Source organism: Acomys minous (genome assembly GCF_964271855.1).
Source record: "Acomys minous genome assembly, chromosome: 15".
In the NCBI taxonomy this organism is placed as follows: Eukaryota; Metazoa; Chordata; class Mammalia; order Rodentia; family Muridae; genus Acomys; species Acomys minous.
Genome location: NC_140497.1, coordinates 90,187,161 through 90,203,001, shown reverse-complemented (window position 1 = coordinate 90,203,001; position 15,841 = coordinate 90,187,161). Strand labels below are relative to the sequence as shown.

Below are 15,841 nucleotides of genomic sequence, written 5' to 3'. Positions count from 1 at the left end.
GAGATGTAGTAGCAGAGGTTCTTATTAGTCCACCCAAAACTTTTGGGGAAAATGGCTGTAATCAGAGCCAGGCAGGGACACTTTTTATGACATGGTGCCATCAAACACTGTTTTAGTGGGTCAGGCGTGGCCCTGGCATGATGGTGACTTTTCGTGGATTGCTTTTTTAGCTAATTGCAATGGGGAAAACTTGAATCAATAATCTGAGAGAAGGTTGCCTGGTGCCATCTGGTACTATGAAAGCTAGTCTTCAGGGACAACGATTTCAGGTCAGATCCAGCTCAGGCCCTCTGGGCCCTGTATCTGACGCACATGGTGTCTTCAGCACTAGCCTTAAATTCTACCTCTGAGGAACAATCAAGGACCACAGCAATGACCTGTAATGGTTTGGGAGTCTCTTGGACAAGCCTGACCAGTGACCCAATACTCATGCCTAGTATTCAGGTTTTCTTTTTAGATGGTCTACGGTTCATGTGGGGACTATTGCCATCCTAGATGGGAAAATTTTATTTAAACTATGTATATATGTTTTGCTCCAACTTATTGTATTACGAGTATTTTAAGTAGATGTTTAATAATATGATTCTTTATTGCCTTTTCAGACATCCTTACTATTATGCAACACTGTCTATCACTCATCACTGATTATGAAATTTTGAAGTTGCTTACACTCTTTAAAATGTTTTTCTTTCAGCACTCAGAATGGAATCCAAGGCCTTGAATATGATAGGTAGGAACTCTACCTTTGAGCTCCACTCAAGCCCTTAATTCTTTAAAATGTAAACCTCATTTTTCTCTCTGAGGTGTTGATGTTACTTTAGAAGCATTATCACAGAATCAATTACAGACCAGAATAATTTATCTTCTTTATTATCAGACTGAATTGGCCTTTAGAATGATAATTGGTAAGCTAAATAGCATTCCACCTGAGCTTGCCCTCTGCACAGCTGTCTGCTAATGTCTGGGCACTGTTGACATTGATCTTGGTGTGTCCCTAGCATGCATTCTGCCAGTGATTGTCAACATGTGGTAAACATTTTCTCTATAAAGCCTCTATATGAGGACATTGAACAATTGTCAATTTTGGTAATTTTGGGAAACAAAAGAAGAAACTGTAAATTCAGTAAGTAACAAAGCTCTGAATGGTTAAGGTCAGAAAGATCTAGGGTATAAGATACAGGATAATTTGTGTGGTGATTGCTGGTGTCAGGGGCATCCTGCACACATCCATCCCTTTTAGTAATTAGGTTTTGCAGATGCTCCCTAAAGCAAGGATATCAAGTTAATATTCTACGGTTTAAAAAAATGTAAATATCAAATTATTTCATACACTATGCTATAATAAGTGTAGATTGCTAGAAGAATGCTTAAATCCCAAGATCTGATTGTGCTCTGTTTTATATGTGGCTATCATATTTTATTTGTTTAAAAAAAAACACTTAGATTTTTTCTGCTTCCTTTTTCTTTTTCTTTTTTTTTTTTTTTGGTGTAGTTATATTTTATAAATTTTCAGCTACTGTTTTTTACAATAAACAAGTTCCTGAAAGAGGCTGAAGGGACATAGTGAGTCATGCAGAAATGAGATTAGTTACTTATGTCTATGTAAGCACTTTGTTCAATTATTAAATGAGTAATTATGACAGTTTTGGAAAATGAATGAGACCATATTTTACAGCTGAGGGCTCTGTAAGAAAACATTGGCTTTTCAGAGTCAATAAAACAGCATGGTAAGTAAGTACAACTTTAATTAGAATTCCACATACAGGATTTATTCAAAACTTGCAACTTCAAACTACAGTGTTATTGAAAGAATCATGACATATAACTTATGTTCAAAGAATTAAAAAGTATTATGGGATAAAATGAGAGTAGTCTAATGTTGTGAATACATAACAATGCATGTAACCACATGTTTCTCCACCTATGCCCCAGCTCCTGAAATTATGACTCTGAGACTTTATTATTTATGAATAAATGCCTAGGTCATAAGTTTTGGCTTGGTCATTTACTAGGTCATGACTTATTTTACCAGTTTATTCTATTGTATGTGTACAACATGACTGGTTGTTGTACTCCTCAGTTTCATGTGTCTGTCTTCCTCAGAGTCCAGGGCAAATCTCCCACCTCTGACTCTATCCCAGAGTTTAATCTCTTTTTTTTCTGGAACTCCCCTCTCCTATTTCCTGCCTCAGCTCGAAAGCCATCATCTTTTAATTGACAGAACTCAAAAGGAGAAATCAAATGAAATGATTGGCATGACACCTTAGAATGCACAGTCCACAGCTGCAATTCACGTGACTTTTCGTCCCTGTGGTACTTCGGTTGTACAATATGGCAACCAGTGCTGTCGCTCGTCACATGATTATGGCTTCTTTTATTTTTCAGAAACCCTTTTCTTTTCAGAAAGTGTCTTGCTGTGTAGCATAAGCTGGCATGAACTTGTTGTGTTGATCTGCTCAGCCTTGGGATTCCTCCTGCTTCAGGTAGCCTAGTGTGGTGACTGTAGACCCAGCATGTTGAGTACCAAACCTTTAGAGGATGGCTCTTTAAGGGACACTTGAGATCCCAGCTGTAGTTATTAAAGAGACACTGAACTATTTAGAGGTGGAGCCCACTGGACAGAAGTTAGGTCCTTGAAGATGTGTCCTTGAAAGGAATATTGGGACCCAGTCCTGTTACTTCTCAGCCATCATGAAATTAGCTCATCCTCAGCTATCTGTTGTCTGTGGTGATGTCCTAAGCCACCCTCAGCTCAAAATGACAGGTGTAACCAACCGTGGATCCTAACGTCAAAACCTGTGAGACAAAGTGAAACTTCTCTTTCTTTTAAGTTGATTGACTTAGGATGCTTTTTCATAGCAAAGGACAGAAATTTGAATAACACAGAAAAGCTGATACCAAGAAGTGGGGTCATCGGCCAAGACTCCAGAACCAGATATCCAGGCCAGGACAGCGGTGGACAGTGGTGAAGGCATTTTTGCTGAAGAACCCAGTGCATATTTGAGTGTTTCTTCACTCCTTAGTGTTCTTCCCCACGGCGCACCCCAGACCTGACAATGTCACCAACCTTTGGGATGGGTCTTCCACACTCAAGTTCATTGACCCACATGTCAATCATCTCTAGCATCATTCTCACAGCCAGCCCAGAAATGCGCTTCACCAACTGTGTTACATTTCTCAATCTCATCAAGTGAAAATCAATAGCAGCCATCATCATTAATGATGATTTAGTCAGTATTTTTTTATTTTATCTGCTGTTTTATTGCTATTCACATTTTTGTCATGATCAGGATGTTAGTCTAATCTTGTCCAATTTGGTTTTCTTATTGAATTTCTTGTCTCGAAAAGATAAGGACTCTGGTGTATGTTTAGCATATTTGGAACATTAGAGTATTAGGGTGTTATATGTTAATGTCTTTTTCTTTATGGTAATTTAAAAAAATCTTAATAGTATCAAAACTATCTTACAAACAAAGATGATACTTGAAGCTGTCACACAGGTCAGGTGCTGTGGTTGGTGGTGTATATCTATATGATTGAACTCGTGACTCGTGCCGTATGAGAAAGACAGAGGGCTTTTGTCTTTATTTCAGATATGAAATAAATTTCCTGTACCAGATGCATTGGAAGTAATGTGTTTGCCCTTGTGCATCACTGTTTAAATAACTATTTGCTCGGTGTCTTTGTAAGTAACGACCAAGTGACAAGTTTGGGCTGTGTGTTCACTTAGGTCTCTAGCCAGCGTTTGCTTATACACATGTTCCCATTCGCTAGAGTGAATACTTGCGAGGTTCAGAGTGGCCTGATTGCTATACTGGCCCTTTCAAAATGCACCGTGAAGTAAAGAAACAAATGCCAGAGAGTGTCCTGTGTATAGAGTTGTGTCAATAAGACAGTGTGGATGCACATGAGGTCATTTTTCAATCTGGTTTTCATGTTAAAGTGAATAAGAAATAGCAGTCTCAAAGTATAGAAGATTTGGGGACCCACAGTTTCATATATTATGAGAAAACAACTATTAATCCAAGCAAGGAGCATTTTTAAAAGTTGTGGCATTAGGAATTGAACCCAGGACCTAAGCTAAGATATCTATCACTGGACTAAAGCCCCAGTCAGAGAAGGCATGCTTTGTGGTGAAAATTTGATACCCATCGAATCAATGGGGACCCTCTGATACGGGAGAGATAACTAGGGATCATATGTTCTTTGGCATTGTTTCCCAACAAACAAAATCCAGTGTCCATGCAGCTTTGTCTCCTGCTTTGCTTTCTTCTTTTATTAGAACTTGCACTAGATAGTCAGACAGGTGGCCTGGTCGTGGCCCTCCAGTCAGTGCACAGCCAGCCATGGCTTCGCTGCCTAGGTCCCAGCTGCTCTGGGTATGCAGGCAACGGAGTGGACTGATGTTCTCTCTCATCAGGGGCAAGGAGGGAGGGTTCTTTTCACAGAATTGTCTTCCAACCACCTTTACCGACTCATATTGCTGTGGCCTTTCTCCTCCTTAGTGAAAAGGAAGAGGAATGCACAACTAAGACTAATCTAGTAATGTGCACCTTAGCCGCTTTCCTTAGTGGGAAGGTGGAACAAGCGGTATGTCAGGCCAAAAGGTTCAACATCTTCCCTCTGTCCAGGATCTTGCTTATTTTTCTGGCTGTTATTGCAATGAAACTACAAGACGGTCCCTAGGAGGTGTATAGCCCAACTGTCGCACCTGAAGACTCCATTCACATCAAAGAAACCACGCAGATCAATGCTCTACTTCCCTCATGGCAGTCGGGATGGCTTCTTCAGAGGTGGTAATAATGAGAACAGGAGACGGGAACTAGTTAGAGAGGCAGAAAGAGACCCGGGTCTGAGGTGCAGCCTCCCTCCCAAGGGAGACTGATGGGCTGACTGTGGGAAGCCGGCTCCAGTGCCTTATAGGAGTCAGGTGAGGAGCTTGGGAATGAGGAAATGTTTGCATCTGTAGCCCTTGTTTCTCTCCTGTGGTCCCTTCTTCATGAATTTGTTTGGCCAAGGAAGACAAGAGTATCTTGGAAGAATGGCAGGCTCAGCAGACATTCCTTTCTGAGCTGACAGGAAATGGTTGAGCAAAGTCATCTATAATGCTGTTGGCATGAACTTGAGCACACGCTAAGTGAAAGAAGCAAGATGTAAGATACAACACTTTCTATTTATTAGAACATACACAATAAACCACTATTGAAGAACAAAAGGTATATACCAGCATGTATGTGAAAAAGTTTTGTGAGGAGACTTTACATGCATGTGGACACACACAAACACACATACATACATACACACACACACACACACACACACACACACACACACATGAATTAAAGAATCTATGACACACAAAAGTAACTGCTACACCAGAGTTCAACTTGGTGGAGAAATGAGTGTTTATTGGTGTTGCTTGAGTTGTTAACAGGAATATAGCTGCGTGAGGAGTTAGAGGAGAGGAGAGGACTCAACAGTGGCAGCATCCCAGAGCTCTCTGCCAACATTGGTGACTGCTCATGGATGCAGCATCCCAGAGCTCTCTGCCAACACTAGTGACTGCTCATGGATGCAGCATCCCAGAGCTCTCTCCTTGACTTAGAAGCAACTTTACTGATCCAGTAATGTCCTTCTGCAGCTTGACTGTTCAGTCTCCTCTCCGGGCAGTCCTTTACTGTTTAAACAGTGGGGCATGGTGACTCTCACAGATTTCTGCTTTCCAGGTCATGTGACAAATGTCTTCCTTGAGTCTCACAAGTCTTCTCCTCCTAATTGGAGGAGATCTCTTCAATCTGGAAGAAGCTGCCATACAGCCTAGTAATATAATAACAGAGATGCATTTGAAAGGACTGGTAAAGATTTTTTTTGACGGATTACCAAAGCTACAATTTTTCCTCTTTGAGTTGGTAAAAATGTTCTCACACTTGTTCTGTCATGTCTGTGCTAATCTGTGAATATACTAAAACTTTTATTATATAATTAAAATGAATATTTTATATGGGATGTAAACTATACTTTAGTAAAACTACTACATGGAAACAGAGCAGTGAAAGCAACAAGGGCAAAGAACAGGAGTATGCAACACACACACACACACACACACACACACACACACGCACACACACCCCACTTGAGAAATGCTTACTTCTCATATGAAGATAAATACTCAATTCTGGGTATTTCTTTTCATCTAGTAAGAACTCGCGCTGCATTTCCTTATCACTGGATTCTTCCTAGGATAATGATGAGCAGGTCTAAAGCATGAAGCCCTTCCTCAGACCACACAATCTCAGACCACACACACTCACCTGTGTGCAGGTGGTGTGAGGGTGCTTAGGTTTCCTAGGTACTGTGCATGAGGGAATGAAAGTGCGTGGTTCCTGCATCTGTGCACTTACCATGTGGTAACCGAGAGGTGCAAACAACCAGCTGACACAGCTCCTGTCTGTGTCTTACCCTTGCACAGCAGAGTGAACAGGACAAGTGAGAAGCACACTCCTGTCAGTGCCGATGAGGAGTTTCACGTGTTTGAGCTGGAGATGCGCAGCACAGGGGAGGGACCACCCAGTAATCCCATGGCTGTTTGGTGTCTTTCATCTTTTGGCTTTATCTTCCTTTGGCTAGAGAAGTAACTTTATTCTAGGTCTTGAATTTCCATTGCTTATTAATAACATCTGACTATCACTCTGACTTTGAAAATAATTTAAAAGGAAAAACATTTAGAAAACTTCTTAACCCATGTTCTATGGCTGTTCTAGGCTAATGCAGGTTTCAGTTTATGTCCTCACAGATTTTTTTTCTCCTTCCTCTGCCCATCTTTCTTGTAACGCATCATCTATGCTCCCTGGCACGAGTGGAGGTCCATCCATTTATGAGGCACTTTGTGAACACATACACACATAACAGCATCTTGCACGTTGCAGCGTGATGAGATGCCACTGAAGCAAAGGGTTTTCCACACCAATAACTCATCCACCTCCTCTCTGATCAGTAGTCACCAATTTCCTTTTGTCCCTGGCCTGCATCCCTGGGGCCCATCACCATACTCAAATCAGCTTATTATGCTGAACAGTTTAGTTCTGTAACAGGAGCTTGGTGAGGCTCCAGGCACAGTGTTGAATATGCAAAGACTCAAAGTCATGGACCAAAACAATGGGTGGGCCATTTTGGCCCATTGTTCCTTTTCAAAGGAGAGTTTGACAGAGGGTTGACATTTCAGCCCTCTGTTTTCTATTTTTTTTCTCTTCCTTCATTTTGCCAGCCTCTGAATAAAAGAGAGTGGAAGAAAGATTTATTTTCCTTTAATTAAAAATGTATTATCCCTTTATAAGGATTCAGTGACACTAGTCAAACACTTTTCGTTTTAAATGGTATCTTATTATTTAAATATCTAAGGACATCTTCAGAATTTAAATATTTGCTTCCCAATATTCCGAGTGAAGTATTTTGGCCAATGCGTACAAACTTTACTCAGGTGAAATTTATTTTTAAGTGTTTGAAGAAATGAAGCAGTGAATAATAATAAAGCAATCATAGGACTCTAATACGTCAGGTGGTATTAATAATTCTTACTTTTAGAATTGTATTTTTTTGTTTAAAATAAACACACGCACACACCTACACTCACACCCACACACCTACCTACACACACAGCCCCCCCCCCCCGCCGCACACCTACCCCACACCCCACAACCCCCCACACTTATAAGGGTTCAAAGGCTTTTACCCTTTGAATATGCTGATTGCGTCCACAATTAGCCATTACAATTACCAGTGAGTGTCATCAGGCTTCCTTGGCATATTTACAATATCTAAGAAAACTATCCCTGGCAACCATCTTACCTCCTTTGTACCAGCTGCTTTTCTCCCTGGACCACCCACTTATCATCTCAACTACCCCTTCTTGTACCCTCAATCCACATTCCCAGTAGCTAATTTTTATTTTTATTGTTTGGAAACAAGAGCTCTGTATGTAGTGCAGGCTGGCATTAAGTTCTTCATCTTCCTGGCCTGGCCTTCCAAGTGCTGGAATTAGAAGCATACAACACCATGCTTGCTCCCTTATGCGTTTGGCACAGATTTGGCAAAAATAAAATTGCTTTCGATTTTAATTACTCCTCCCACTTTTCTTTGTGGAAAGCCACATTGGTTCTTTTCATAATGCTTGCTGTACTTTAAAATGGTTTGTTACATTTTTGCATACTTGTATCTTTCCTGTTCCTCTGTCTCCAGATGCCAAGCCACAGAGGCAGGGTCTATACTCACCATTGCTGCCCTGGTCCTAGCACTTGTCCGTGGAAATATTTGTTGACTAAATGAACTCACAGGAGAAAAGAGCCTGGGAACATGCTTCTTTCTGTGCTTAAAGGCTAAGCTTTCTCGACTGTTCTGTTCTTAAGAAATATTTTGTGTTTGTCAAGAGAGATCTGATCCCGCTGCTGTTGAAGCATCAGCTGCAGGAGATGATGCTCTGGCCCACTGCTGAAATGCTCGCATTCGAGCTACTCCTTGTTGTAAAAGTTCTCTCTGCTTTCACTGTAGGCATGTCCTGTGTCATTCTGGAAGTTCCTCACAGCTCTAACCCATGGCCATGAACAGTCCTGTCAATCAATTTCTGTCGGGGGCGGGGGTGGGGGTGGGGGAGGGAGGGAGCCAAGCCATCACAAATGTTTAGCACTTCACATTAAAAACATCTTGTTGCTATATGGGGTGCTAAATGGAAAAAGGGGGCGGGGTCAATCAAAGAGAACATTGTTAACTTACTTTAAATAAAGTTGTCATTTGAAAACAAGGACTATATGTGGAACATTAAGTAAGATGCTATATTAAATAGAGTTGTTTCCCCAGAATAATGTATGTTAGGAACATTAAGGTGCAAGGAAACTCCGCTCATATTGACCATCTGTCATCATCAGTCTTGTTAGCATTTTAATCATAGCATATTTGTAACTTGACAGCGCGATGAACATTATTTAAAATGAGGTGATGGGAATGCTTGCACGTAGAGAGAGGCAGTGGGTGGCTTAATGCTTACTCGATGAAGTAACAACTAGATTATTCTCCTTTAGAATGCATTGATTTTCTGTCTTTAGGGAATTCTAATTACTGTCTAGATAAAAGACAAGTGGACCTGCCTCTTTGCTGAATGCTCAGATCCTCACACTTTAGGCTGCTTTCCAGTGCCACCTTCTTAAAACAATGTCTTCATTTTAGCTCTGAGGAATGTAAATAAAGCACACCAAGCGGATGCAAATGGAACAAGCAGGTGCAACCTCCACAAACTGACCAGATTTTGAAGTTGGAGCAAGGCCCCTCACATTTCAAAAGCAGCTTGTATGACCCATTTTCAATAAACGGAAGGGACCCAAAGTACAACTCTCATCCCGCATCATCTAGTGGTAACTTTTCTATTCCCTTTCAGCGCCATGGAAGAAGACCACATGGTCAGCTTCTGACTTTGCACTTTCTGGTCTTCACCCTCTGATCTGACTGTGGATTTTGAAACTCTATGTCCTCAGTCACTTTTGTATTCTAAATTGTTCTCCATTCCCCCAGTCCTGCCTGCATTCATTTGCTTCCTCTGTTGTCCAAATCATATCCCACAGTCAGCTCAGCTATGACAAATAAAGACCTTAAGAGTACCCTATGTTTATCACTTCTGTTTTTGAGATTATAATACAATTACATCATTTCCTTCTTTCCTTTCTTACTTCTAAATCCTCCCATTTACCTCTCCTCTGTCTTTCAAATTCATGGCCTCTTTTCCACTAATGATATTTTAAACATGTATGTATATGTATAGACATATATATTTCTAAATATAACGTGCTCTAAACCCTTCCATCTGCCTGTATGCAGCAGAATTGCCCTGCCAGTGCATGCTTCCTTTGTTAATCCATCCACCTCAACTCCACGGTTGCCCAACCTTTCAAAATATTTCCATTTTTCAATTTCCGTGGAAATTTCATAACATTTCTACCCTTTGTTTCCAAATTGCAGTTTTGACCCATGAATTGCATCTTGCTCTTCTTCCTCTATAGCTCTAATCAGGAAAGTGTATGATCATCCCACAAATGACTCAAGGTGATGACTCTTTTCTCAGTTAGTTATGAAATGGACAGACCAAAGACACACTGAGCAGGCTCTGCTTCTGAAACGTAAATTCACAATTAGCCTGTGAAAATAATATCACTTTTAAAGGGTGTGGTGATGCATTAATCACTCCCTTTTATCTCCACAGTCATTTAAAACTGTTATATTAGCCTTTTTTTTTTTTTTTGAGGATGCTGCCATAATCTTAGATTGTTTTGTCAGTCAGATATTAGCTTTTATTTGATGACTTTAATACACTTTGTTAATTACACTTCCATAAATTATAATTTATTTCTGCTCTTTTCTTTTATGTTTTTATATAGTGCTCCCTTCATTGACTTCCTGCTATCCAATATTTCTGCTTTCCTTCAGACACTGTCTGTGGTGGTTTGAATGAGAACAGCCCCACAAGTCTCATATATTTGAATATGTTGTCCCAAGTTAGTAGTGCTGTTTGGGAGGAATTAAGAAGTAGGGTCTCATTGGAGGAGGTACGTCATTGGGGGTGGCTTTGAGGTTCCAGAAGCCTTCTGCAGTTCCCAGTGCTCTCTCTGCCTGTGCCTTGTGATTGTAGATCCAGACCTGAGCTCTCACATGTTCCGTCATTTCACCATCATGGACTTCTAACTCTCTGAAACTGTGCAGCAAGTAATGCTTTCTTTACATAACTTGGCTTGGTCATGGTCTTTTATTACAGCAATAGAAAAGGAACTAAGATACCGTCATTTCCAAAAGATCAAGCATTTCATTTAATGTGCTCCCATGTTTATCGACCATTTAATTCTGTTCTAGCCCCCTTTGTGTCTTAATTTTTTCATGCAACAGCAAGCTGTCCCTTCCCAAATTAACTATAAGAAAAAAAATCATTGACCTATGTCTTGTAGAGTTTTCTAAATATGTTGCTCATGTGAGTAACAGCCCCTAAAGCCAAGGCAAGTTCTTGAATGACACATTTCTATGTCCTCGTATGTCTGAGTCCTTCAAGAATGTTCTCATTATGGAATGGCCTTCATCAGACTGAATAAATATCCCAACTGTAAAGTGGTGTCCTTTATTACTACTCAATAACTGATTCTATTATCAGCATGCACACTGTGCTGTTGGTGAATTAGAACTAGGCTGCTCAGTCCCTTGTAAGTGCTCTTTGTTTTTGTTAGATTTTTAAAGGGTGAATTCTCTTTGACTTCCTTAAAATAACATTAACTTGTCTAGGTATGTCTTCCATGTTCCTACTCATTCATGCCCTCAAGAACCATCTAACCCGAAGTCTTTCTTATTGGCCTCATGAGCTACAAATGGCAAGAGCCTGTACATACTCACTGTGTAAGAATGATATTTGATACCTGTACACACCGAACTTCTTACCGCAGTTCACGAGCCATGCGAGGGCCTGCTGCTTTGCTGTCTGCTGTTTATATGTATGCCGGGAATCCTTAAAAACCTCCCTCACAGACAATTTCAATTCCACAGTACAGCATTATCTTCATAGTCTTCAGGGGCGTGAACGTAAGGTTTAAGTGCAACTTTGAAACTTTGAACAGCATTTCCTGCATAGCTCTGTAAGGTCTGACCAATATTTCTCTGTCTCCCAGGTAACTACACTTATCTTTCTTTCTTTCTTTCTTCTTCTTCTTCTTCTTCTTCTTCTTCTTCTTCTTCTTCTTCTTCTTCTTCTTCTTCTTCTTCTTCTTCTTCTTCTTTTGTAACTACACTTATAATATCTGATTATAAGAACGTCTCACTTTACGTTCCAGGTGTAAGTGAGGTCATGCATGGTCTCTGTGCCTGATTTGTTTTGTATGTATTTCAGGATTATTTATACTGCTGTGTTTCTTTTAAGTATGTAACAACTCATAGAATTTAGGTAAATATCTTGTCACTTTGACAGATAAATTTGGGTAAAGTAGTACCTTAAGAAATATCTATGATTGAGAGCTAGATCTTTCGGTAATGTACATCAGTGAGAATTTCAGCCTAGCCTAAGCAGTGAAGGGTGCTTAATAGAGGCAGTTTGTAAATGTCGCTTATATTTCCTCAGATGAGGGGATAAGATGAAAGCCTTAGCTAAGATGTATGAAAATGTGGCTTGAACATTTAGCCAAGAGCATTTCTTTCTCTGTGCTATCCATCCATCCCCAGGACTTGTCCTGCAAGTTTCTAGCCTCCATACAATCTAATCTTCTGTAACCTGAACCTTGAAGGCTTTAGCTTCTAACCTCCATCTGCTAATCTAGGCCTAGAATGTTTCAGCCTGCAAGACTTACTGCTGAATAAACTCACCATTTCTATCTCTTTCTGAACTCTTGCTGGCTGGTTCAACTCAGCTGTTTTGGCTAAAACTCGTCTCCAAGCTGACTGATTCTGTCTGGATTCTTTTTCAGCTTCTGACTGAATTGCTCTACTTGGTCCCACTCTAACACTCGTAATATGTTCTTATCTTCTGGCTCCTTCTATTTGCTGGCTTGTTCTGTGTTCATCTGTGTCTAGTTTGTTCTCTTTCAACCTGTCTCTATAAAAACTGTCTGTTAAAAACTCTCCTCTGTGTAAAAAAACTCCTCTGTCTCTGTGTCTCTGTCTGTCTCTGACTGTCTGTGTCTGTCTGTCTGTCTGTCTGTCTGTCTCTGTCTCTCTCTGTCTCTCTCTGTCTCTCTCTCTCTCTCTCTCTCTCTCTCTCTCTCTCTCTCTCTCTCTCTCTCCTTTTGCTTCTATTTCCTGTCCTGTTCAGGTGAGAGTTGGATGTATCCCATCTCTGACTCATTCTGTCAAATCTTTCAGATTTGTCGCTTTGTCTGCCCCTCAGTTAGATGCCCCTTTCAGACATGTCTGCTTCCATCTATAAATTAACCTTACCTTTGTTGTTTGGCATTAAAGGTGTGCACCAAGGGCATGTCTATATTCCAGACAGACCATACTTTGATACTGTAATCCAGAGCATGACTGCATTCCAGCCAGACCACGCAGACCGAGATGGTCTTTGGTTGTGACCCTTTGTCAGAGCAGCTATGTTGCTGGATTAAAATTTCTCCACGTCAGCTGGAAAACACTTTTATCTTTGTGATTAAATTGTAAATGAGCAGATTATGAACTGATACTGTCAGGGGAGTTTCAAGGTTTGACTTACTGAAGAACACACTCCGTCATGTGCCCAAGGTTTAAGAAGAGTCTGTTTTGGAAGCACAAACGCATATTAAAAAAAGAGAAGCTTTCATATTCCCTTGTCACGTAGCACTGCTGCGGAAGGAGGATGACATAACTTGCTGCGTATACGGTCTCTGTAATCCACAGAACCCACACGCAGCTAACCCTGATGTGTGAAGATAGCTGCTGAGTCCCAGCAGCAGCCACAGGTGCGGCATTCCTCCCTCAGTGGAGGCTCCCACTACTTACATTGTCCAGACCATTACTGATGAGCACTGATGCCTGTCATCTTCTGCACAGGACGCTTACCAGAATCAAGAAACAGCAAAAAATGGGGAAATATAAATTATCCTTCTGTTCATCTCCTAACTTTCTTCATTTTGAAGAACTGAACAGTCTTTTTTTTTAAAAATCAGCTAAAAGGAAGTGGGTGGAGCTATGGATAGGAAAGCCACTAGGTTAATTGTGTGATTTGAAATATTAAATTTCTATAATTGAACTACCCAAGAAAATAACTCCTTTAGGTTATAGATTCTGTAATTACTTTAAATGTGTGGGAACGTTTTACAAAATCAAATTTGTAATTTATTCAGAGATAATTAAAAGTTTACCATCTAATTTGTATTTGTAGTAAAAGTTACTTCCATAAAAATACATCCTTCTATATTCCTTCTACAAATTAGCCAGTCTTCAAGCCCAAGTAAATTCACCATTAAATTTATTTCACTCTGAATATAAATGTAATTTGTGATTTACCTGAAATCTACTCTACTTTCCACCTAGTATGATACTTGAGTTATCTTTTCTAGTTTCTGCTGTAGTTTTTGGATTATTTTATACATACACTGTTATATTAAAAGCAGGTAAAAGACAATACACGAGATGCAATACCTCATAGCCATAACAACAAATAACTTGTCTTTAGTAAGTAGTAGTATATCATTAGAAAGTGATCTGTTGGCTTTTATACTTAGCCGAAGTGATCAGAAGGGAATCTGAATTTGTTTTGGGTCACTAGAGTAGCCAATGAAATGGGTAAAGGCTCTTGCCACTAACTTGGTTATATGAATTCTATTCCACGTACCTACATGAGCACACACACACACACACACACACACACACACACACACACACGCAGAGAGGGGGGGGAGATTGATTTGGGTCACGATGGGTAGAGATACAGCTCAGTTACCAAGTAAGTAGGTGATTTTCCCCAGGAATGAGCACACCAATTGCTTGGTTAATGTCAAATGACCAGCCCTGAAAATACACATACAAGTAATATTATATGGATGCAACAGGTTACATGTAAATATGCACACGTAACAACAACTAATGAAAAAATAGACCATGGGTTTGAAGGAGAGTGAGGAGGGGTGTTGGGAACTGTTAGGCTTGGGCCCCCTGGGGCCATGCCCTGGCCTGTATGCAATTGTTATTCTGTCCTGGCAGCTTCCTGTTGTGAACATTGTGCCTCACTGAGCTGACCACAAGTTCCTGTTTTGCACCCTGGTTACCTTGGTTACATGGTTCCTCTTGTCCTGGGGACTTTCCATCTACAACGTCTTGTAGTTTTCCACCTGCCTCTGTACTGTATAAAAGGCCTGGGCCCCTCCTCATTAAACGGCATTCTCTTAGAATGGATGACCCTCTGTCTGGAGTGTTCTTCAACCCGCAGTCCCTTGCTTGATATGTCAGGGTAATTGCAGCGCAGGCGCTGCAGAGGGGCATATGGGAAGGAAGGGGAAATATTGCAATTATAATCTCAAAAAGTTTTAAAATGTCCCAAAAGAAGAGCTGCAGAACATGCTTGAAGTTCTGGATTCAGTTTCCTTGTTACAGTAAAAATGTATCAGTTCAGCCTAAGATGCTAAATAAAGACACAGAGTCTGAAGCATACTTAAAGCTGCTAGCACGATGCTGGGCACAGCCTAAAAGTACGCTTCAGCCTCTTTGCCTTTATTTAGCAATTTTAGTCTGAACCAATACTTATTTAATGTAACAAATTGGCGCCCAACATGGGGCAGAATCTAAACTAATACAAATCTTCTCCTAAACTATGGTAAACAAACTACTCTAAACTGATACATAATGCATATACCTCAAGCATTTCCCACTGTGATACTTGTCCGACCATCCTCCCCTTCATCTTCCTGCCAGTCGACCGTTTCTCCTCTCAACTGCCAACCTTGCTCTTCCTCCCCCAGCAAGCCGTGCCTTCCACTTCCTGTCCTTCTGCCCAGCTGATTGGCTAAACAGTGCTTTATTGATACAACCAAGCATAATTTGGCTAGACACATTCAAAGCTAGCCTGGGACAAGTGAAACCCCATATCAGAAAGCAAACAGTGTGAAATGTTGGCGCCGATGGAAAGGTGGTGGGTAGGATTCGTATCAGGTGACGTAAAGAGGGAAAGTTAGAGCTGGGCCAGAAGAACATGCTGAACCGGGTCTTCCTGGCCCCATGCTATGTGCTACACACTTTGAAGCACTGCAGAAAATCAACTCGACTTTCCTTCCCCAGATGACAATATTTGAACTAGATTTCTAAGGCTTTAAATACCATTACAGTATACTCAAATGTTAAAAAATCCTCAAAAACAGTAATA

General features: G+C 40.6%; 2 long non-coding RNA genes across 2 annotated transcripts in view; one reads left to right on the top strand and one right to left on the bottom strand.

Annotated features, from left to right (window-relative positions):
• LOC311584567 overlaps window positions 1–15,841 on the top strand; it is a 262,665-nt gene that overhangs the window by 87,358 nt on the left and 159,466 nt on the right. The gene's annotated exons all lie outside the window — the stretch shown is intronic.
• Window positions 5,584–15,387, bottom strand: LOC311584679. Its single transcript, XR_014774958.1, has 3 exons — window positions 15,335–15,387; window positions 14,751–14,950; window positions 5,584–5,817 (listed from the first exon to the last, which is right to left on the bottom strand). It is a non-coding gene; the product is annotated as an uncharacterized lncRNA (long non-coding RNA).